Source organism: Leopardus geoffroyi, chromosome B1 (genome assembly GCF_018350155.1).
Source record: "Leopardus geoffroyi isolate Oge1 chromosome B1, O.geoffroyi_Oge1_pat1.0, whole genome shotgun sequence".
NCBI lineage: Eukaryota > Metazoa > Chordata > Mammalia > Carnivora > Felidae > Leopardus > Leopardus geoffroyi.
In genome coordinates, this window is record NC_059327.1 from 11153895 (window position 1) to 11178368 (window position 24474).

The 24474-nt window shown below is 38.2% G+C and overlaps 1 long non-coding RNA gene across 1 annotated transcript in view; it reads left to right on the forward strand.

The window, feature by feature from the left end:
* The first annotated feature begins 823 nt into the window (after positions 1-823).
* Positions 824-24474, forward strand: part of LOC123584750 — a 395175-nt gene continuing 371524 nt past the window's right edge. The window contains exon 1 of the long non-coding RNA XR_006705681.1: positions 824-939. This is a non-coding gene — a long non-coding RNA (uncharacterized LOC123584750). The remainder of the gene's footprint in view (positions 940-24474) is intronic.

Genomic DNA, 24474 nt, shown 5'->3' on the forward strand with positions numbered 1-24474 from the left:
TGTGGCTTTTATTAGTAGATATTAAGTTTATTCCCATTAAGACAACTTAAAAAATATCAGTAGCCTTAAGGAGTCTTCCCATTGGAAGCCCTTTTCACCAGAGTCTGTTGGTTTGGTTTTAGCTGATGGGTAAGCTATGGGAAGCCTCCCTCTCACAAAGGTCTGTTCCTCTCCCTTGGCAGACTGTAGACCACTGAATGTGAAGATACCCATTCCTGTTTTTTTTTTTTTTCCTCCAGAGCTTATTGGAAAACTCATGATTATTTTACAACTTTTTTAAACAAATCTCTCACTCAATCTCATTCAGTGTTCGAATATATATTCCTTTTGTTAAACACAACGTGGATATTCATGACTTAATTGCATATAGAAGAATAAAATCTACTCTGTATGACTCCTTCAACACTCAGAGTGAGTTGTACTCAGCAAAATACTCTATGTTGGTTTTATGAAAATCACTTAACTGGTAGAAAGAAAAAATATATTTTCTACCTTCCTTAGTAATCTAAATATACTTATCTTGGATAGAAGTATATGTGGTTAAGATCACTTGGAGTTTGTAAAGATTCATTTCACATGTTACTGGGGAAGCAAAAAGTAATATGTAGGATCGCTTAACACACATTTAATATAATTTTGGTGGACCTGATGATTTTTGCATCATATATAAATTGCATTTTAAAATTCTTCCTACTTATTCAGTATTCAGAAACTTACTATATTCAGGAGTATATTCTAGCATTTTCTTACTGTTTTACAAATTACATAGAAATTATGCCATTGTATTTAACAGTGAGACATTTAACTTTTTTTTTCCAGACTTGAATGCAGCGATCATGTAAATTAGAGAAAGGAGATAAAAATAACTTCTGAAATATTCTTCTCATGTGATATTTATTCTGGATGAAGCACTAAGATCGCTCATAGAGGTGTATCACTGTGAGTATTTTCTAATGCAATTAGAATGTTATTTTTTGTGTGTTTCAATAATGTCATATGTGCTACACTTTAACATAATTTAAGAATAACATATATAGATTAACAAAACACAGTAACATATAGTGTAGGAGCAGTAATAGGCAGAATACTGCAAAACTCCCGAAATACTTGCTGATAAGAGAAAAGCTCTTCATCTCTATAAATAAATAAGTAAATAAATGTTTGGGGTAAACCAAAGTGAAGGGAGGGACAACACATCAATTGTTTACCATGTCTTGACGGTCTTCGCCAGAATATATTTAGTAGTGTGACAGTTTTCTGATGAGAAAGTAAAATAATTACAAATCTAGGCTGGGAAGAATGATAGTCTTACCATGAACAATCAATACATTAGGAGTTATAAGATTACAAATATAACAAATGAGATACTTTTATAAGGCAGAGTGCTTAAATGTTGGTGATATTTTTAAATCTATTGAACCATCAGTGATAATAGCCATGAGTTCAGTTTTTCAAATGCTTCATCTGTACCTTATTAAGTTATCAAATGGTCTTTACTCACCACATCTGCAGTTTAATCATACAGAACTATTACACTCAGACAGAATAAAAATGAACAAAACCTTGCAAAAACCTTGTCAATTGACCCGAGGGCTTGGTTTGGTCGTACAAATGAAGATATATATTTTCCACATAAAATTCCACAGCATCCTACTGTAATTCGTGAGTACGTGCTATTATGACTGGTAAAGAGGATGAAATGATAGCCGTTTTGCTGGCGGACTACAGGTGGCCAGCTGAATCTCTTAGGTTGCAGTGTCTTTGATAGTTCCATGAATTACACAGAAAAACATAACCTCTGGGGGAGATTGTATTTAATAAGAGAACCTCCAGACAACTAAGCATTCTTTGGGTTTTAAAAGTCGCTTGTACAATCTCTGCAGATACTCAGAGCTCACCAGCAGGGCCTTCCCATTGGTCAGGTCCGTGCACTACAGATAGCTACACATTTTAAACGTCACCCTGGAATAGAGTCAAATATGGCTTCTGTTTTGACTTGTGTTATTGACCCCCAAAATAATTCAGACAACGAAAGATCTTTTTAGATATCCTATGACATACTGACATTTTTTCCCCTAAAACTGAACACATAGTTTGGGAAAATTCTTATGAATGTAACAATTTATATTTCATTTACTTAGTCATAATTCCAGAGGTATTTCACCTAATGTAGTACCAGCTTAGATTTTCCACCTCAAATTTTGAAAATGTTATGCATAGCAAAGTTTAAATCGTTCCAAGACTTGGGGTAATGGGTCTATTCCTATTTTAAATGGGTAAGTAAAAGTTTTCGAATCAGTCTCAAGACTTGTTTCCTTTAGCTGAGTGTCATAATTTTTATTCTCTCATTATCTCATAAATATATGTATTCACAATATGACTGAATAATAGAATTGATTTAAAGCCAAATACCCCTGGAGACAAAGTCAAACTTATTAAACATGTTACTTATTCTACTAAAGAAGAAATTCAATTTTAATGTCTTTTAAAATACAATTTTTCGAGGCAGGGTCATAGAAAAGTTTTCATGAAAGTAAATATTCCTGTAAAAAGCAGACACTACTCTGAAGCAAATTATTTTTAATCAATATTGTTGGTTACTTGCATCTGAGAGAAATCTGTGAGTTGCTTTAAAACTATTAATCTTCTTCCAGAATGTCCTAGATCATTTATCAGACCCATGTTGTCAAATACAGGTTTGCAGAAATAATGTTCAGTGTCATTTAAGACTAAGTGATATTCAAAACCATACGGTTGAACACACTTAAATGGTTTAACACCATGTTCAGTCTATAAAATTCCCTTTGATCTAATCATTTTATTATATTTTGTGTCAATGTACACATGTGTGTATTTTAATGACTATGATTAGAAGGATGAATATGTATAGAAGTTCCCGTCTACCAAGAAGGCAACCTGGTTTAAGAAATTCTTTTTATTAAGCAAAACGTATCAAGCCCTCTAGTGGTGTTTGGTATATAAAATATTTCACTGAGATGTTTGCTTAATAAGAGCATTTGTTTGTGTTTGTTTGTTTGGCCTTCAAGTATAGGAATTTAACATTTCCTTGACATGAGGTTTTTGCAAATTCCTGTTTGCTCTGTGTGGCAGATAATTTGTAGTATACTTGAGGTGTTTTTTCTAACTTTACCTTAGGATAAAATTTTTAAATGCATCGATGTAAGACTAAAGTAATAAATAGCCCAGTAAGTGATAAATCACACTGTTTTGTATCAGTTGCTTTTGTCCTTAAGTCTAGTATTAAAAGGTACTTAAGACGTTCCATTTGCATGATAGTCTGATAATAATAATAATGATAGTTTTTAAGGGAAAAACTACATCATGTAAGAACTTAGGTCTTCGTTTAAGTAAACAACATGATGAAAGATTAACCGTGGCTTACTCTTCTTACGCTTTCTTTGTAATTCTTACCGAGATCTTTCATACTATTTAAAGTCCAAAGGAAACAGTCTTATTCCTACTTAGGGATGTGTCCATTGAGTTTTGTTTTGTTTTTTTTTTTGTTCTGTTTTTTTGGGGGGTTTTTTTGGCCTCTATGATAGAAGACCTGCACTTAGTATCTATAAAGTGTGTTTCAATTACTAAGGAACAGGTTTTGACTTCATGCCAACAGTATTTGTATTTCTTTCTTAAAAAAAAAAAAATGTTTGATGCATAGCCAGAGGAAACTGAGGAATACCAAGCAGTGGAAATGGAAAAATAATATGAAAAAGGCTGAGATGCAAAGATTAGTCTCAGAGATGGTCTGTTCTCAAAGATGAATTCCTTGAGGCCCTGTCTTTTATTTCAACTTTGTTTTAGACTCAGAAATTGGACCCAGAGTGGATCTGCTAAATGCAATTCTTTTCTTTCTTTTTTTCTTTCTTTTTTCTTTCTTTTTTCTTCCTCTTTCTTTCTTTCTTTCTTTCTTTCTTTCTTTCTTTCTTTCTTTCTTTCTTTCAAGCATACTTATTTATGTTGAGGAAGAGAGAGTGTATGTGAGTGCCAGTGGGAGAGGGGCAGAGAGAGAAGGAGAGAGGATCCCAGGCAGGCGCCACACTGTCAGTGCAGAGCCCAACTCGGGGCTCTGTCCCATGAACCATGAGATCACAATGTGAGCTGAAATCAAGAGTTGGAGACTAAGTGACTGAGCCCCCCAGGTGCCCCGGAAAGTGCTGTACTAGGTTTCTTAATTCTTCCCTCACTTGTCATCTTCCTATGGTATCCTTCACTGTGAGGTGAGAGTCCGCGTAATCCTGCCTTATCTGTCCCCACCAGTAATTGTTGGGCTGAGGACCATTCTTTTGAAAATGTGTGCATTGTCCCTACTTCTCATCAAGAGATTCGTGCATGTGAATGTGTAGCCGGTGTCTTTTTTCTCCCTCTTTGTGCCCCCCTTGTTTTTAGAAGTCTCCAAATAAGACTGATTTAAAACAGGACAGTAAATCCTATTGGCCAATATATCTACTCTCCCTTTCTCTAAATCTAGACAAGTTTAAGTCTATGGTGCTAGAGGCATATATTCTTAAATCTATAGCCTTCACTCTGAAATAAGTTCATTTAGAAACCTGATGAAGCTGATGTTTCCTACTTGCATGACCCAAACATATACATTTATACTTCCCCTTTCAGATTATTCTAATCTTTTTCTCCAACCACGTGGTTTTGGAGGATCGCCATGATGGGTGATGTAGTGACAACACAAACACTAACTCCAAAAAGGGAACACAAAAAACAGAATATTCTGGAAGTTGGTATATTTCCAGACTCAACCCTGTGTAATATATAGCACTATGGAAGTTTAATTTTTGAACTAGGAGTCAGTAGAGCTTCGTCACCACCCATAACTGTGCCCTCGGGTCACATAGAATGCCAGGTTCATGATATATCCATGAACAAAGTATATTATGAAATCTCTAAGCTATCTTGTAACCTAAGAGTGTCCTTTTTCTAAATCATAGAAGCACTCAAAGATACCTTCCTATAAAGTGAAGGGTAGCAAAATATCGTTTTCCAGGATATTTTCCCTACAAAATCTCCCACCTTTCTTAGTCTCTTCCTTACTTATCAGGAGTTGGACTGAGCTGAAGAGAGCTGAACTGCCAGGTGTCTGAGTAGTCAATTAAGACAGTAAGCCAAAATGAAAGTAGCAGTCAAGCCTTTAATCACTTGCTGGGCTAATATAAGCAGGAACCAATTTGGAGAAAGCCCTTACTCCCCCCTAATTCATTTTCCTTCATGGAATACACTGGTTGGGAGGCAGGTGGATCAGCACAGATGTGGGGCTCATTTATGCTGATTAGAGCTCTGGACAAAAGGCCTTTCCGGGTTTGTGGGCCAGGGTGCCAGGAAGTAAAGGAAGTAAGGGTAGGAGTGGGAAGTTCCTGAGTCAGAGTGGAGAGACGTGGGTTCAAGGTTCCTCCATGAGGAGGGCCCAGCAGAGCTGCCTGAGGAAGGCCTCTGCCAAAGACCTCAGATAAAGAGGTTTGTAGCTGAAGGCATTTGGTCTAAGAATATGGACATGCATAAGAGCAAGGCTGGCCGGTGGTCCTGAAACTCTCTACAGAGCAGAGCACGAGCTGTGCATCCTTTGAGGCAGGCCAGGGAATGCCTGCATAATTGCCCCTGATCAGGCCTGAAAAATCGCACATAGGGCTCAGGTCTGCAGTGAAACTTTTCACTGGTTATCATCTTACTTGCTTAGTTCCCCTGGAGTTTAAATTAGAGAGCAAAAGCCAATAAAATTGGTCTTTTATTTTGAACACTGTATCACATCATCTTATTCAATCAATTTCAATGTATAGAGGCCCCTGCTCTGGGCTTGGTGTGAGGTGCTAGTTACACTAAGACAAATCCCCAACTTCAAGGAGTGCGGTGTCTACTGGGGAGTCCAGGGGAGAATATTTATCAACTATTGTAACAGTATTGTAGAGTGCCTAATATACGCCAGGCTTGCTCAAAATTCTCTGCTTTATCCTCACCACTACTCCATTACTTATGTACTATGGCTGTCTTCCATTTTGTGGATGTGAGGCAGCCATTAAGTAGGGTTAAGAGAGGTTAAGTAACCTGTCTGTTGGTAAGTGGTAAAGCTGAGTCTAGAGGCCACACACTTAACCACTGCAGTTTGCTTTCTATTTAAAAATATCTCGAGGCCAGAGACGTGCATAAACATGTGAGGAGGGGACTGAAGACAGGCACTAAGGTTCCATGGGAAGTAGTCGAGTGGTAGGGAAATTGAGTGGACCAGGGATTGCGGTTGGGCCGGGGCTGGATTTGAAAGGTACAAGGGACAGCAGGCGGAGGGACATGATGAGTGCTGAGGAGAATAGCAGTTTGGTGTCTCAGAAAATAAACAGTGAGCAATACAAAAGAGGCTGGCAAGGTAGGGAAGGGATGGGTAGAGAAAAAGAGAAGAGCGTAAGGAGGTGTGCGATCAGAAGGACTTCACTCATTGTTTTATAGTGGGCATTGGTGAAATAGAGTTAGGGAAAGGAGAGATGAGAGTGGCCTATATGTCTTTCCATTTTGGTTGGATGCTGCTGCCTCACACTGAGGTAATGATACAGGAAGAGGTTTATGAAAATCTGTGTCTTGCTTTGAGGATCTTGAGTGTGTGCCTGTTGAACCCCTGGCTGAAGGTAGTTTGCAGACAGTTAAAAATGTGAGCCGATGATTGGAAGAGAAATGGAATCCTAGGGAGCACAATACCTAATGAGGAGGCCGAAAAATGGGAGCCTCAAAGTGAGGCATCAAAGGGAGGGTCGGAAGCTATGACAGAGGAAGAGTCAGTAAATTCAGTTTGGAATGAGTTTTAAAGAGACATCAGTGATGATGATGATGATGAGCTCACTGCAAAGGAGAGATCAATTAAGATCAAAGCTGACCTGATCTTTGCAACTGATAGGTCACAGCTGTCTGTGGTTTAGCAGGGGCAGGATTAGAGGAGCAGTGAGGCCAAGGCCAGGGGCGCTAGATTGAAGAGTGAATATAAAGCGATGGGACAGAGGCCATTTCCCTGCGAAGAGAAGGAGATGGTAGAATTAAGGTAGGCCTTCTTATTGTTTATTAACTTGTCCATTAGTTGGATTTTTTTTTTTTAATGGGCGTGATAGGACGCCTAGAAAGAACCGGGAAAGGCAAAGCACAAATCCCACCGGGGTCTAAGGCGGAGACGCAGGGCCAACTGGAGCACTTGATCTGTTGGACTTTGACAATGTCATGTAATCTCTCAATGCTTTGGTTTCCTCATCATTGAAATGTGGATAAAAATAATACCGGTCTAAGAGTGTGATTGTGAAGATTAGGTGTTATGATATATGTGCAAGTGATGGACAGCAAGACTTCATGATCATGTTTGCTGTTATTTTGGGGAAACTAGTTGACCTCATTAATGAAGAGACCTATAAATGAGCACATCCTCCCAGACTAGAATAAAGAGGAAACGACTGACATTTCTTTAGGCAATTTTGTAAATATGACGCTCAGGGGGATAAGGCCTTCATAGCCCAATGCTGTTACCCCTTTTCTTAAAATAAAGCAAAACTAAGAGTAAAGTCAGGACCTCTTCTGGCCTAAAATTATAAGCATCTGGTCAATTCAAAGATGTTTGGTATGAAGACCCCTTTTATCCTAAAACTATAAGCATATGTTTGGGAATATTTTTCTGTTAACATTGTATGATACATCTTGCTTTTTGTAAGTGAGGTGGGAATCTTGTATTCAGATTTAACATATGTCTTGTATTCTTTCTTTAGCACAGGCCAATAACTACTATGAATGACCCTTTAAGTAATGATAGAAAACCCTCCTAATACAACTTTACCTACAGAGAGGAAAATCATCATGCCCTCTTCCATGTACTTAGGAAAAGGAGTTTAAAAACTCTTTTTGTGAACAGTGCTAAATTGATTTAAATATATTTTAGAAATATTCTATTTGAGAATACCTTGATAATTGGAATCACATTACAGTTTCCCCATCAACTTTGGTTATTATCTTTTCTCTGTGGGTGAGTCACATATTTAGATACAACCAAAAAGTAATTTGTTGTGAGCCTGAACGGGAGTAATCAAGCTAGGGAATAAAAAGGTAATGTTAAAGTAACAGAACCGATATTCTTGTATATATTTATAAAAGGACATTTTCTTGCAGAGTATGTGTGTATGTATGAATCATATGTCTTTTATTGGGATTTCTATATGCAATCCTATCACTTGTTCTGTGAGAACAGTCTTGTGCATACTTTCATTTAACTTGAACCACTCTTTTCCTGTGGATTCTGGGTTAATTTAGCCTCGTTTTCTGTCCTTTTAGAAACCGAAAGCTGCCAATAATCTCAGATACTGTTGAATGGAAGCTAAACCTAAGAGAGGCTAGTATCTAATCTGACGATGCAAGTTCCTAAATTTTGTGCTATTTCTGTAGGCCTTACTCATGCTGATTTATGAGCTCTTCTGAGATTCAAGATCTGTTTTTATTCTTAATTGTATGTGGTGTTCATTCTAATATGATTTACACTACACTCAAAGGCTTTCTTCCTTTGCAAAAGCTGGCAGCATATGAACAATTTATACTTCTTGGGGACTCTTGCCTGTTTGAAGCACAACCAGTTTCTTTTGGGAAATAACTTTTAATTAGTAAGTAGGACACTTTTAATCACCTGCAGTGGCTTAGCTTTTAAGGGAATAGGACACGAGGCCAGTGACACCTTCTTGGGCCCGCTGTCTCCAGAGGGGCCTGCAATTAAGCTATCGGTGAAAGAAACAGCAGCCTCACCTTTTCCCAAGCGTCTGTTCCCCATTTCAGGTTTACTTTTGCATTCTTTTTCTTTCCTTGCTACTTCTTTGTTGCTTGACGGAGCTCTCTCTGGTATGGAGGTTCTTAATACATACTTACAGAAGGGAACATGAAGAATAGGATGCCAGTCTTCAGTACAACTGCAGAAGCCTTATCACACTTACAGTGATATTGAAGGTGGTTGTCCATTACACATCTTTCTTGGGGGAGAAAAAAAGAAGATCGATTTTAATTTGCTACTTTTTAGTGTCAGCATGGTTTCACTGTGCAGCTTTAAATATGCACATAAAACGCAGTGGCACTAAAACATGGTAAGTCAAATGCTGATCATTTCTTTTGTCAAAGAAGCATGATCTTAACTCATGAGTCACTGTTAAATATAAGTGTAATGTGGAGGAAAAATGAAAATACGTTATGAGGGGTTCTTTTTCGCCAATTTGTATAATTTTTCAGTTAAGCAGTCATAAATCAAGGAATATTGTATTTTTTGAGGCTCATTAAAGAGACATTATACATCAGAATAGTGAAGTCGTCAGCATAATGAAATGATGAATGCCTGTAACTATCTGTATGTAAATGATGTGAGACAGATTCAGGGTGTTACAGAGGAGAATAACAATCTCGCTGACAGTTCCCTGTAGGTACGGTTGCTGGATGCTGGTGACAGATGTTAAATGCGAACCTCTTCAATGGTGAGCACTTATTAGCACTCAGTGGAAACTAGCACTATAAAATAAGACAAATAGCAGATAATATCATTTTAAATAAATTTGTTCAGCAAGGTGTGTTATTGCATTTGAAACACCTTCTTTATTGACAGAGGCCATATTCTAAATTGAAGAAAACCTGTTAGAAAAGAAAAAATGGCAATTTTAGAGAACTAGTACATAAAAAACGTATACATATTTTGTCCATTTCCTTCACTTCTGTAGGGGCTGTCCGAAAGTAACTAATAGGTCAGACTTACCCACTTTTGGTTTATTTATTCTGTCATCGGAACCATTTATTCTGTCTGTCCCACCTGTTGTGTATACATACTCTACGTAGTGAGATTGGTAATCTGCATACCATTTTGTCGACCGTCATCTCTGGTGCCGTGTATCAGTTCTTTCTTCATCTCCGTATCGATTACAGTCATGTCTCTTTTGTTTGAGAGTCCCTCTGCTGATTAGCCGGCGACTTCAGTCCTACATTTCATGTGCTTTATTTCACTCACCGAAGTGGAGCAGGCAGTAGACGTAGTAATTTACTAGAGGTTCTTGTTTGTGCATTTCAAAGCAGCTGATACAGGTGCCAATTACATGAATAGATATTACTCGAAGAAGAAAGAGACAGAAAGAAGATAGGAGGAAGGGAAGAATGAAGGGAGAAAGGGACAATTTTTAGTCCAGCATGGGTCAACCGATGAGTCTGTGGCATCGGTCAAATCCTTTGAACACTCTCTGCATGTGTTCCCATTTTCTTTTCTTCTGTTCAGCTTTATTGAGGCATAGTTGGCGAATTAAATTTTAAGATATTTGAAGTTTACAACGTGATGATTTGTTAAATGGATACATGCACACAGTGTGAAAGGATGGGCAGAGAACGCACATTGGATTGTCTGACTGAATGTACGTAGTCAGTGACATTAATAAAAATATTCATATTCTGTATACTCTGGGGATGGGGGTTTATTATTTGTAATGAAATATACCCATACTTGTGCTATAGTATTTTGGCACTTTATTTGTTCACTTTATGTGAATTTCTAGCAAGATAAATGGTATAAATTCCCCATAAACACCAGCCAATATAGTGATACCTTTTCCCTATCCTGATGTATATGTAATAGGGTTTAAAATAGTTTGACTATTTTTTAAAAATGTTTATTTATGTTTGAGCAAGCAAGCAAGAGAGAGCATGAGTGGGAGAGGGACAGGGAAAGAAGGAGAGAGAGAGAGGGAATCCGAAGCAGTCTCTAGGCTGTCAGGGCAGAACCCGACTTGGGGCTTGAGCTCACGATCCCTGAGATCATGAATTGAGGCAAAGTCAAGAGTTGGATGCTGAACCGACTGAGCCACCCAGGAGCCCCACATTCATTTTTTTTTAAGTTTATTTATTTATTTTGAGAGAGAGAGAGAGACAGCGAGCAAACAGGGGAGGGGCAGAGAGAGAGGGAGAGAGACCCCAGGAAGGCTTTGCTGTTGTCAGCCCTGATAGGGCCCAAACTCAGGATCCATGACATCATGACCCGAGCAGAAATCAGGAGTTGGGTGCTTAACTGACTGAGCCAGCCAGGGATCCATGACTAAAGATATATTCTTAAAAAAAATCACCTGTTTTACTTCTTTTTGCCTTAGGAATACAGCAAGCTACAGGCACGTGAATTTTTTTAATTAATAATTAATGTTTATAGTTTGTGGTGATATGAAAAATCCATGAGAACATAGTAGTCGATATTTTCAATTGTCTCCATATTAAGAAGAATAATCACTTAAATTGCTAATGGCGCTTTCAATATGTGAGTATATAAAATAGTAATTATTGTTTGAATTCTTTATATACATTTTTGGAAATTTTATGTTTAAGAAAAAGATTTGAAAATGTCTAGACACAACTTATAAGTCCAAAATCATGCATAGCTATATGACTAAACTAAAATGAAAATATATATTTTTAAATATACTGTATTATTTTACCTTTCCTTTGCATATTCCTCTACTAACACATGGTCTTCATTTTGCAAGTATACTCGCTTACCAAAAGAAATATACTTACGATTTTATATAATAATCTTTCACTTAGTTCATATGGAAACAAACACAAAAAATCTGAGAGCATCTATTATGTATAATAACATATAACGCTTTTATATACAACCAAATAAATATATTTTGGGGGTTTTTCTCATATCCTATTTTATAATTGACTGTCTATTTTGCCTTAAAGGGAAGAAAGAAGCAGTTGAAAGTTGTGGCAAGGGCACCATTTTGGATGTTGAAAAAAGGCATGGAAAGAATAATCAGCATTTAATTTTAAGCTAACCCCCATTTTTTCTCTAAAGGAAAGGAATCCAGGGTTCTTTTCATGAAAATTATTATTTATGAACCATTTGTTTTATCTCTATATTGTTAAGAGGCCAGCAACAAGTTGTTGGAAAGCATGACATAGATCAGTCATTACTTTATAGCCAACCATCTTCTAAACGTACTGCCACTGGTATAGAATTGAATATACTTTTATTAAATTCTGTTTACATTTAGGCATTTTTTAATATCTGTGGTAAAATAATAGACAGCAAAATAACTGGATGGGTTTATATATATAAATCTATAAATGAATTTTATAAATATATAAAATTATATATATAAGATGTGAATATAAATATACATATCAAGTTTTGTGCTTCTTAATATAAGTTCTCACTGGTTATTATTACAATTCAGTGCACATAGTTTTCTAATTATATTATTTTTACAATTTTATATTAAAAAACCACTTTTTTTTTTAATATATGAAATTTATTGTCAAATTGGTTTCCATACAACACCCAGTGCTCATCCCAAAAGGTGCCCTCCTCAATACCCATCAACCATCCTTCCCTCCCTCCCACCCCCCATCAACCCTCAGTTTGTTCTGTTTTTAAGAGTCTCTTATGCTTTGGCTCTCTCCCACTCTAACCTCTTTTTTTTTTTTTTTCCTTCCCCTCCCCCATGGGTTTCTGTTAAGTTTCTCAGGATCCACATAAGAGTGAAACCATATGGTATCTGTCTTTCTCTGTATGGCTTATTTCACTTAGCATCACACTCTCCAGTTCCATCCACGTTGCTACAAAAGGCCATATTTCATTTTTTCTCATTGCCACGTAGTATTCCATTGTGTATATAAACCACAATTTCTTTATCCATTCATCAGTTGATGGACATTTAGGCTCTTTCCATAATTTGGCTATTGTTGAGAGTGCTGCTATGAACATTGGGGTACAAGTGCCCCTATGCATCAGTACTCCTGTATCTCTTGGATAAATTCCCAGCAGTGCTATTGCTGGGTCATAGGGTAGGTCTATTTTTAATTTTCTGAGGAACCTCCACACTGTTTTCCAGAGCGGCTGCACCAATTTGCATTCCCACCAACAGTGCAAGAGGGTTCCCGTTTCTCCACATCCTCGCCAGCATCTATAGTCTCCTGATTTGTTCATTTTGGCCACTCTGACTGGCGTGAGGTGATACCTGAGTGTGGTTTTGATTTGTATTTCCCTGATAAGGAGCGACGCTGAACATCTTTTCATGTGCCTGTTGGCCATCCGGATGTCTTCTTTAGAGAAGTGTCTATTCATGTTTTCTGCCCATTTCTTCACTGGGTTATTTGTTTTTCGGGTGTGGAGTTTGGTGAGCTCTTTATAGATTCTGGATACTAGCCCTTTGTCCGATATGTCATTTGCAAATATCTTTTCCCATTCCGTTGGTTGCCTTTTAGTTTTGTTGGTTGTTTCCTTTGCTGTGCAGAAGCTTTTTATCTTCATAAGGTCCCAGTAATTCACTTTTGCTTTGAATTCCCTTGCCTTTGGGGATGTGTCGAGTAAGAGATTGCTACGGCTGAGGTCAGAGAGGTCTTTTCCTGCTTTCTCCTCTAAGGTTTTGATGGTTTCCTGTCTCACATTCAGGTCCTTTATCCATTTTGAGTTTATTTTTGTGAGTGGTGTGAGAAAGTGGTCTAGTTTCAACCTTCTGCATGTTGCTGTCCAGTTCTCCCAGCACCATTTGTTAAAAGAGACTGTCTTTTTTCCATTGGATGTTCTTTCCTGCTTTGTCAAAGAAGAGTTGGCCATACGTTTGTGGGTCTAGTTCTGGGGTTTCTATTCTATGCCATTGCTCTATGTATCTGTTTTTGTGCCAATACCATGCTGTCTTGATGATTACAGCTTTGTAGTAGAGGCTAAAGTCTGGGATTGTGATGCCTCCTGCTTTGGTCTTATTCAAAATTACTTTGGCTATTCGGGGCCTTTTGTGGTTCCATATGAATTTTAGGATGGCTTCTTCTAGTTTTGAGAAGAATGCTGGTGCAATTTTGATTGGGATTGCATTGAATGTGTAGATAGCTTTGGGGAGTATTGACATTTTGACAATATTTATTCTTCCAATCCATGAGCATGGAACGTTTTTCCATTTCTTTATATCTTCTTCAATTTCCTTCATAAGCTTTCTATAGTTTTCAGCATACAGATCTTTTACATCTTTGGTTAGATTTATTCCTAGGTATTTTATGCTTCTTGGTGCAATTGTGAATGGGATCAGTTTCTTTATTTGTCTTTCTGTTGCTTCATTGTTAGTGTATAAGAATGCAACTGATTTCTGCACATTGATTTTGTATCCTGCAACTTTGCTGAATTCATGTATCAGTTCTAGCAGACTTTTGGTGGAGTCTATCGGATTTTCCATGTATAATATCATGTCATCTGCAAAAAGCGAAAGCTTGAGTTCATCTTTGCCAATTTTAATGACTTTGATTTCCTTTTGTTTTCTGATTGCTGATGCTAGAACTTCCAGCACTATGTTAAACAACAGCGGTGAGAGTGGCATCCCTGTCGTGTTCCTGATCTCAGGGAAAAAGCTCTCAGTTTTTCCCCATTGAGGATGATGTTAGCTGTGGGCTTTTCATAAATGGCTTTTATGATCTTTAAGTATGTTCCTTCTATTCCAACTTTCTCAAGGGTTTTTATTAAGAAAGGGTGCTGGATTTTGTCAAAGGCCTTTTCTGCATCGATTGACAGGATCATATCGTTCTTCTCTTTTTTTTTGTTAATGTGATGTATCACATTGATTGATTTGCAAATGTTGAACCAGCCCTGCATCCCAGGAATGAATCCCACTTGATCATGGTGAATAATTCTTTTTATATGCCGTTGAATTCGATTTGCTAGTATCTCATTGAGAATTTTTGCATCCATATTCATCAGGGATATTGGCCTGTAGTTCTCTTTTTTTACTGGGTCTCTGTCTGGTTTAGGAATCAAAGTAATACTGGCTTCATAGAATGAGTCTGGAAGTTTTCCTTCCCTTTCTATTTCTTGGAATAGCTTGAGAAGGATAAGTATTATCTCTGCTTTAAATGTCTGGTAGAACTCCCCTGGGAAGCCATCTGGTCCTGGACTCTTATTTGTTGGGAGATTTTTGATAACCGATTCAATTTCTTCGCTGGTTATGGGTCTGTTCAAGCTTTCTATTTCGTCCTGATTGAGTTTTGGAAGAGTGTGGGTGTTTAGGAATTTGTCCATTTCTTCCAGGTTGTCCAATTTGTTGGCATATAATTTTTCATAGTATTCCCTGATAATTGCTTGTATCTCTGAGGGATTGGTTGTAATAATTCCATTTTCATTCATGATTTTATCTATTTGGGTCATCTCCCTTTTCTTTTTGAGAAGCCTGGCTAGAGGTTTGTCAATTTTGTTTATTTTTTCAAAAAACCAACTCTTGGTTTCGTTGATCTGGTCTACAGTTTTTTTAGATTCTATATTGTTTATTTCTGCTCTGATCTTTATTATTTCTCTTCTTCTGCTGGGTTTAGGCTGTCTTTGCTGTTCTGCTTCTATTTCCTTTAGGTGTGCTGTTAGATTTTGTATTTGGGATTTTTCTTGTTTCTTGAGATAGGCCTGGATTGCAATGTATTTTCCTCTCAGGACTGCCTTAGCTGCGTCCCAAAGCATTTGGATTGTTGTATTTTCATTTCCGTTTGTTTCCATATATTTTTTAATTTCTTCTCTAATTGCCTGGTTGACCCACTCATTCGTTAGGAGGGTGTTCTTTAATCTCCATGCTTTTGGAGGATTTCCAGACTTTTTCCTGTGGTTGATTTCAAGCTTCATAGCATTGTGGTCTGAAAGTATGCATGGTATAATTTCAATTCTTGTAAACTTATGAAGGGCTGTTTTGTGACCCAGTATATGATCTATCTTGGAGAATGTTCCATGTGCACTCGAGAAGAAAGTATATTCTGTTGCTTTGGGATGCAGAGTTCTAAATATATCTGTCCAGTCCATCTGATCCAATGTCTCACTCAGGGCGCTTGTTTCTTTATGGACCGTGTGTCTAGATGATCTATCCATTTCTGTAAGTGGGGTGTTAAAGTCCCCTGCAATTACCACATTCTTATCAATAAGGTTGCTTATGTTTGTGAGTAATTGTTTTATATATTTGGGGGCTCCGGTATTCGGCGCATAGACATTTATAATTGTTAGCTCTTCCTGATGGATAGACCCTGTAACTATTATATAATGTCCTTCTTCATCTCTTGTTACAGCCTTTAATTTAAAGTCTAGTTTGTCTGATATAAGTATGGCTACTCCAGCTTTCTTTTGGCTTCCAGTAGCATGATAAATAGTTCTCCATCCCCTCACTCTCAATCTAAAGGTGTCCTCAGGTCTAAAATGAGTCTCTTGTAGACAGCAAATAGATGGGTCTTGTTTTTTTATCCATTCTGATACCCTATGTCTTTTGGTTGGCGCATCTAATCCATTTACATTCAGTGTTATTATAGAAAGATACGGGTTTAGAGTCACTGTGATGTCTGTATGTTTTATGCTTGTAGTGATGTCTCTGGTACTTTGTCTCACAGGATCCCCCTTAGGATCTCTTGTAGGGCTGGTTTAGTGGTGACAAATTCCTTCAGTTTTTGTTTGTTTGGGAAGACCTTTATCTCTCCTTCTATTCTAAATGACAGACTTGCTGGATAAAGGATTCTCGGCTGCATATTTTTTCTGTCTAGCACACTGAAAATCTCGTGCCAATTCTTTCTGGCCTGCCAAGTTTTAAAAGAGAGATCAGTCACGAGTCTTATAGGTCTCCCTTTATATGTGAGGGCACGTTTACCCCTTGCTGCTTTCAGAATTTTCTCTTTATCCTTGTATTTTGCCAGTTTCACTATGATATGTCGTGCAGAAGATCGATTCAAGTTACGTCTGAAGGGAGTTCTCTGTGCCTCTTGGATTCCAATGCCTTTTTCCTTCCCCAGTTCAGGGAAGTTCTCAGCTATAATTTCTTCAAGTACCCCTTCAGCACCTTTCCCTCTCTCTTCCTCCTCTGGGATACCAATTATGCGTATATTATTTCTTTTTAGTGTATCACTTAGTTCTCTAATTTTCCCCTCATACTCCTGGATTTTTTTATCTCTCTTTCTCTTAGCTTCCTCTTTTTCCATAACTTTATCTTCTAGTTCACCTTTTCTCTCCTCTGCCTCTTCACGCCGAGCTGTCGTCGTTTCCATTTTGTTTTGCATTTCGTTTAAAGCGCTTTTCAGCTCCTCGTGACTGTTCCTTAGTCCCTTGATCTCTGTAGCAAGAGATTCTCTGCTGTCCTCTATACTGTTTTCAAGCCCAGCGATTAATTTTATGACTATTATTCTAAATTCGCTTTCTGTTATATTATTTAAATCCTTTTTGATCAGCTCATTAGCTGTTGTTATTTCCTGGAGATTCTTCTGAGGGGAATTCTTCCGCTTGGTCATTTTGGATAGTCCCTGGCGTGGTGAGGACCTGCAGGGCACTTCCCCTGTGCTGTGGTGTATAACTGGAGTTGGTGGGCGGGGCCGCACTCCGACCTGATGTCTGCCCCCAGCCCACCGCTGGGGCCACAGCCAGACTGGTGTGTGCCTTCTCTTCCCCTCTCCTAGGGGCGGGATTCACTGTGGGGTGGCGTGGCCCGTCTGGGCTACTTGCACACTGCCAGGCTTGTGATGCTGGGGATCTGGCGTATTAGCTGGGGTGGGTAGGCAAGGTGCACAGGGGCAGGAGGGGCAGGCTTAGCTCGCTTCTCCTTAGGTGATCCACTTCAGGAGGGGCCCTGTGGCAGCGGGAGGGAGTCAGATCCGCTGCCGGAGGTTTGGCTCCTCCGCAGAAGCACAGAGTTGGGTGTTTGCTCGGAGCGAGGAAGTTCCCTGGCAGGAACTGGTTCTCTTTGGGATTTTGGCTGGGGGATGGGCGGGGGAGATGGCGCTGGCGAGCGCCTTTGCTCCCCACCAAACTGAGCTCTGTCGTCCGGAGGCTCAGCAGCTCTCCCTCCCTTTGTCCTCCAGCCTTCCCGCTTTCCGAGCAGAGCTGTTAACTTATGACCTCCCAGATGCTAAGTAGCACTTGCTGTCGGAACACAGTCCGTCAGGCCCCTCCGCTTTTGCCTGCCAGACTCGGGGGCTCTGCTTGGCCGGCGAGCCGCCCCTCCGCCCCGCTACCTCCCGCCAGTCTGTGGAGCGCGCACCGCCTTGCCGCCCTTCCTACCCTCTTCCGTGGGCCTCTTGTCTGCGCTTGGCTCCGGAGACTCCGTTCTGCTAATCCTCTGGCGGTTTTCTGGGTTATTTAGGCAGGTGGAGGTGGAATCTAAGTGATCAGCAGGACGCGCGGTGAGCCCAGCGTCCTCCTACGCCGCCATCTTCCCTCCTTCCCTCAAAAAATCACTTTTAAATCCATACCTCATTTGACGATGACATGATTTGAATCCTTTATTTTAATTCCAAGTTCATTGCTCTATCTGAATCCTTTATTTTAATTCCAAGTTCGTTGCTCTATCTGCCCTATCACAGTGCTTCTTGATGAATCTCTCAAATTTAAATCCAAAAGTATGCATGCTGCATTCCACATGGTTGTACTTTCCCAAGCCCAAGCTACAGTATATGGAAGGAGACTTATTTAATTGGATTTTTTCACATTTGCTAACTTTCTCTTTCAAAGGTAGTTTAGAGATAGAGGAATGCTCAGGAGATTGATTGAATTCAGGATAACATTTCCACCATTCTATTGCACAGACAAATGATTCCAGAAAACATTTCTCAAAGTCAAAACACATCCTATCTTATTACGTAATTCTTCTTCCTTCAATTACATATCATTTGTAAACATTGCTAAGTTATCATTTACTGCCAATTGTAATAAATGACTTAAGCATTTTTAAAATTATAAATATTCATCTTTCTTTCAAGCTGTATGCACATGTACACACACATACACATATATGTTATATAATATGTACATGTATATATGTTATGCATTTTTAATAAGCTTCAGCTTTATTAATCAGAATTTAGCCATCATAGTGAGACTGAGCTAGGAAGCACCAGAAAACATCAAAAAAAGTTTTTTTAATAGTTACTTACTTTTGAGAGAGAGAGAGACAGACAGAGCACAAGTGGGCGAGGGACAGAGGAGGGAGACACAGAATCCAAAGCAGGCTTCAGGCTCTGAGCTGTCAGCACAGAGCCTGACCTGGGGCTCAAACTCACGACTGTGAGATCATGACCTGAGCCAAAGTCAGATGCTTAACCAACAGAGCCACCCAGTTCCCCCTTACCGGAAAACATTTGTAGATAGCACTAGGATTATCTGGGGAACTGGGAGCTGTAGGAGCCATTTATGAATATTAATACCAGGAATCGATTAATTGCTCTGGGGCATTTAGAGTCTTGGAATGTTACAAATGGAAATGACCTTAGAAATTATCCATTCTTTGGATGGCAGTAGTTGAAAAATGTTACATTGCCTTAAGCTGATTGGAACTTGCTGCCTGGACCACATGTAAGAATAAGACTACATGAAGCATATCATAAGCTGTTAGCCCCATCTACCACCGGTGAGGCATGGAGCTTGGCAGCGTTCTTGCTGCGGCTCAGAGAGTTTAAGTCAAGTGCCCAAAGTTGTACAGATAGTTAACTTTGAATCCATGGCCATAAACGGGCCATCTGACTCATAATCCAGTGTGGTTTGCTCTGTTCTGTTGACAAAGTACAAACATACCCAGTAGGCTTTGTCAGACTAAATCCAGAGACATTAAGGAGATTTAATAGAGAACATGAAGGAGATCATTCAGGGTATGGTGGCTGCTCTGAATCCAGGCCCTTGTGGGTTCAACTTCCTGAGACTTACTCTTTTCCAGGCATAATGTACTTAAGATTATTCCGAAGCACTGTAACTTGGCACCTTCTTTTATTAATTACGTTCACTGTATTTTATGTTTCATCTGTCTTGTCTTAGAATTTCCAAGAAGGTGGTACCTATTCTATAAGCTAAAGAAACGGATATGTGTAAGGTGAATATACTAAAAAGAGATCATGGAAAATCTCTTCACGTGTAACCTAAACACTGGATTACGATGCAGATATTTTCATTCCACTGTGTAGTATTTATGTAATGAAAGTTTTGACGTTAAATCTAAAAATTAACTTCACAGACACGAAAACAGTTTGGCAAAATTCAGACCATCACCAGTGCTGTCTTTACTCCATTTCTGCCACCTTTTTATAAAATCGTGTCTAGCTGATTAATATAACAGAGCACTTCAGCTTTGGTGAAATACACTTATTCAATTTCACTGAAGATTATAGGTTTCAAATAATAAAATTGGATTTTATTGAGGATTGAAGTGTGTAAATAGAACATTTGATTGAATTTAATAAAACGGTATCCTGCTGATGGAGGCAAGTCATTTCCTCCAGTTTTAACTTGATTACAAAGACAAGAAGTTTTATGAGCAATTTTGAATGGAAAATTTCTTTCTGTCTAGAGGAAAAAAAAAACAATATTGAAAACCTAAGAAAAGTAGTACCATTTACTATTTTAAATGAAATAGTTGTGAATGTATGGTTACTTTTGAAATGTAATAGAACCATTTTCTAATCTGTTTTTGTGGCTGTTTACTTGATCACTAGGGTTAAACCTGAAACTTATGGAGAAGTTAGCCCAGTAGATAAGTTCGCTTCTCTCTATCTTTGAATAGTTTTATCTTGGTGATAAAGATTCTTCATCTGATACATGCGGTTCTGTATTTAATCAAAATATAGTGAGATCAGAGCATCATTCTTTTTATCACAAAATGAATCACTGCATAGTAACTGCTATTTAAATGTTTGATTTTCTTTAGCCATTTCTGAGGTATCTTAAAAAAGGAACACAAAGCAATTTTTTTCTACTTTCTGACATATATATATATATATACATATACACACACACACACACACACTGACACACACACACACACACACACACACATACTTACATCAGTATAACAAAATAAAATGTTATTTTTCCAAAGTCTACTTTTTAATTAATGTCAGTATTTTATTTTATTTTATTTTTTTTAATGTCAGTATTTTAATTAATCACTTTGTTAGGCTAAAGAGCCGGCTGCAAATCCCTTTCTTGTTTGTTTGTTTGTTTGTTTGATAAGAGCAGAACTCTTGAAATGTTGTTAGGATTTTTCTAAGAGACTATTTGGAAGCTATAAGACAGGCTAGATTTGCAGTCAGGCATCATTATAAATATAAAATGAGTGTTAAATGCCAAAAAAGAATGCCAGAATTGTGGACATTATGTTGACTGAAGATTGATAATAAGTGGTTCCAGACCAAGATGAATTTTAATGTGGCCTAAAAGAGTACCTTGGGTTGATTTAGAATATTATCCTTAAGCAGTTGTTTCAAAGTATCTGTAAGGGAAATAAACAATCTGAATGTAGTAGTTCTATTCAATTATTTAGAGGTGCTTTCAAAGAAATAAGAAGATAAACAGTTGATAAAGGGGCTTTACATTACAGGAAAAATGTATCTATGTTGATAATGGCTGTTGTGTTGTTTTTAATGCTTGGAGAGTGGTACATTATACAGAGAAAGAGAAGGGTCACTAGAGAGAGAACTCGGTGGGAAGACAAACATAAGAATAATGGTGGCCAAGACAAGGAAAGTCAGTTTAGAAACAGAAAAAGAGGCAGCAGCAGAAAATAAATAAACACTGTACAGGAAAAGTGCCTGTGGTTCAGACCCTCTGCTATCATATTGGGAGCTGTTTGAATGCAATGATTAGAAACACTATTTGAAAACAGAAAAACCTAGAACATCTGAGGAATGGGAGTTTGATGCCCAAACAGTGATGAGAAGAACAAAGCCCTGTAATTAGAACAGTAGTAGTTCTTTCTTTAAAAGGTTCAAAGTATAGGAGATCTTTCATCAGATGAATCAAATAAATTAGTTTGAAAACGTGTTCTGATGAAACTTCCAGATGCATCTTTATCAGCTGTCAGTTCTGTAGTTTGAGAGGAGCCACAAAGAAAGAAGGATGAGAAAGCACATGAAAATGCTTCGTTAAAACTGGAGAAAGTCGGAAAAGTGTAGACCCAAGATTATCATTTAGGATGGAAGTCTAGAAAAGGCTAGGTACGTGAATTAAAGTATTTAAATAGAAACACCGTCGTATATGTGGTAGGGCTTTTCACTTTTAAAGACTGCTCTAACAGAACCTTGGGTGACCTCTGTTAATTTAATTTTTTAAAATTTATTTTGAGAGAGAGAGAGCAAGCGAGTAAGGGGAGGTATAGAGAGAGGAGGAGAGAGAGAATCCATCAGCACAGAGCCTGATGTGGGGCTCAAACCCACGAACCATGAGATCATGACCTGAGCCGAAACCAAGAGTCAGACGCTTAACTGACTGAACCACCCAGGAGCCCCTGATACTGTTAATTTTAAAATACACAGAAAAAGTAGATCACAAAGAGTGTCTGTTATTCATTGAATGCCTAATTTGTCACTTGTTTCATCTTTAAGTAGTTGTCCAATAGTTGTACATGGCTGTCAACTCATGTATACAGTTACTGAAATTCATCTCACTGTAGTAGTCTCATTTGAACATCAGAAAAGAAAACAAACAACAACCCTGCAATAATGCAAATATTAGTTATCGTAGGAGTTTGTCAGTATTCATAAGATCAGCACATTATTCTGTAGTGTCTTTTCAGTTCTGAAAATTGATGGAAGAAAAGAATTATTCTGCTTATCGGAATAATTTTAACACACACAAGTCTCATGCCATGTCTAGTATGATCATCACTTCTCTTCGGTGTGAAAATAAACTGACCAAACATCTGTCATTACATCCGTATTACCAGGTAACAGATTGATATTAAACTCAGAATTGACCTGTGATCTCATTATTTGTAGGAAGATTAAAATCGTCACTGAACGGTAAAGGCAGAACACAGAAGCTGAATAATGAAAATACAGTAAATCAGTTTCAAAACTAAATGAAACCCAAACCAACCTCTTAACAAGTCCCATTTTCATCCTCACCATTGAACTTTATAAAATAAGAACCTCAAAAAGTCTTCATCCTCCTCGGATGCAAGCACTGTTTGTTGTTATCCCCAAAGAAATTCTACATAGGCAGCAGAAGACCTGATTGCTAACTAACATTTGTTCCAAAGTCAAACAGAAAGCAAGCCACTTCCCTACTTGTTTTTCTTCAACTTGCGTTCAATATCTGCACATAACGTACCAAATGAAAAGTGAATGCAACATTCTGTTTACAGTCTAAGCACCACAAAATGAGAAAGCGTAAATCTATACTATGCCTATACGAGTAATATACAAGTACTATTAGTACTATTTAGTAGTAGTGGTCAATACAAATTTCAGACTCTACGATGTCAGGAAAGCAGGGGTGAGTAATACAGTAACTGCTAAAAGGTAGTTTGGGAATTTAAATTTTTGTATGTTTACAGAGTTTTCAAAACCTAAAATAGTATTTAAGATAATGGTTAATTATATTATGTTGACATTTATCACTAAAACATGGATATAATTTTCTTATGAAGTATACCATTCCTATGTAAAGTTCTTATAAGGTCAAGAGTATATATACTCGATTATGTTTAGAATAATAATGAATGAAGCCACAAAAGCAGTCAACAATTTGAATCACAGAACTTTATCTTTTTAATGTTTTTTAAATGTTTTTATTGAGAGAGAGAGAGAGAGAGAGAGAGAGAGAGAGCGCACACAATAAGCCAGCAGGGAGGGGCAGAGAGAGAGTTAGAAAAAATCCCAAGTAGGCTCTGCACCGTCAGTGCAGAGCTCAAACCCGCAAACTGTGAGGTCATGACCTGAGGTGAAATCAAGAGTCGGATGCTCAACCAGCTGAGCCTCTCAGGTGCCCCCAAATCCTCAAACTTTAATCTGTTAGTGTCCTTGCAGGTCACATGGGACGTTTTTCCATGTCACGGGTAAAGAAATGAGTGGTGCGGAGATTCTGAGTGACTTGTACCCGGTCTGTTGTCAGGCAGAAGAGAATTATTTTCATTCTCAGTGTAGACACTTCACACTGGGTAACTAGCTCTTCGTGACTGAATCTGAGGGTATTTGTCGGCAACAGAGCTCTCACTTTCAATCTAGGTCATTATTTTTTGTATGGTCAGTTATATATTATTGTCATTACCATCGTTATAATCAACTCCCAATTTCGTTTAAGTGAACTTAGATTGCATCATATCACAATTTTAATCAAAATGATGTAATAGAATATACGATAAAGGTTGCAATGACTGTTGCTTAACAGGCTTTCAAGCATCATCTGTTGCTTTGTATGAATCATATTAACAGAATGACTCAAGGTTAAAAGAGCTTAAGATGAACATCAGAAGGTAATAGTTACGTGCCATCTCTGTGACAGTACCGAGGAAGGAATGTGAGGGTCGAGATCTCAGAAGCGTAGTGAGACAGTACAGTTCACAGAGAAGGGAAGAAGGGATTGAGTACGCAGCCTGTAGTACCATCAGAGAAAAAGTGAGGAATCTCCATCGCTATGTCCACAGATAATTGCCCAGGGAAAAAGCAGGAAGCCCCAGCTAATTTCGTCTTCTTCCAGACATACTGCCAGGCTGGGAGAGGAAGCAC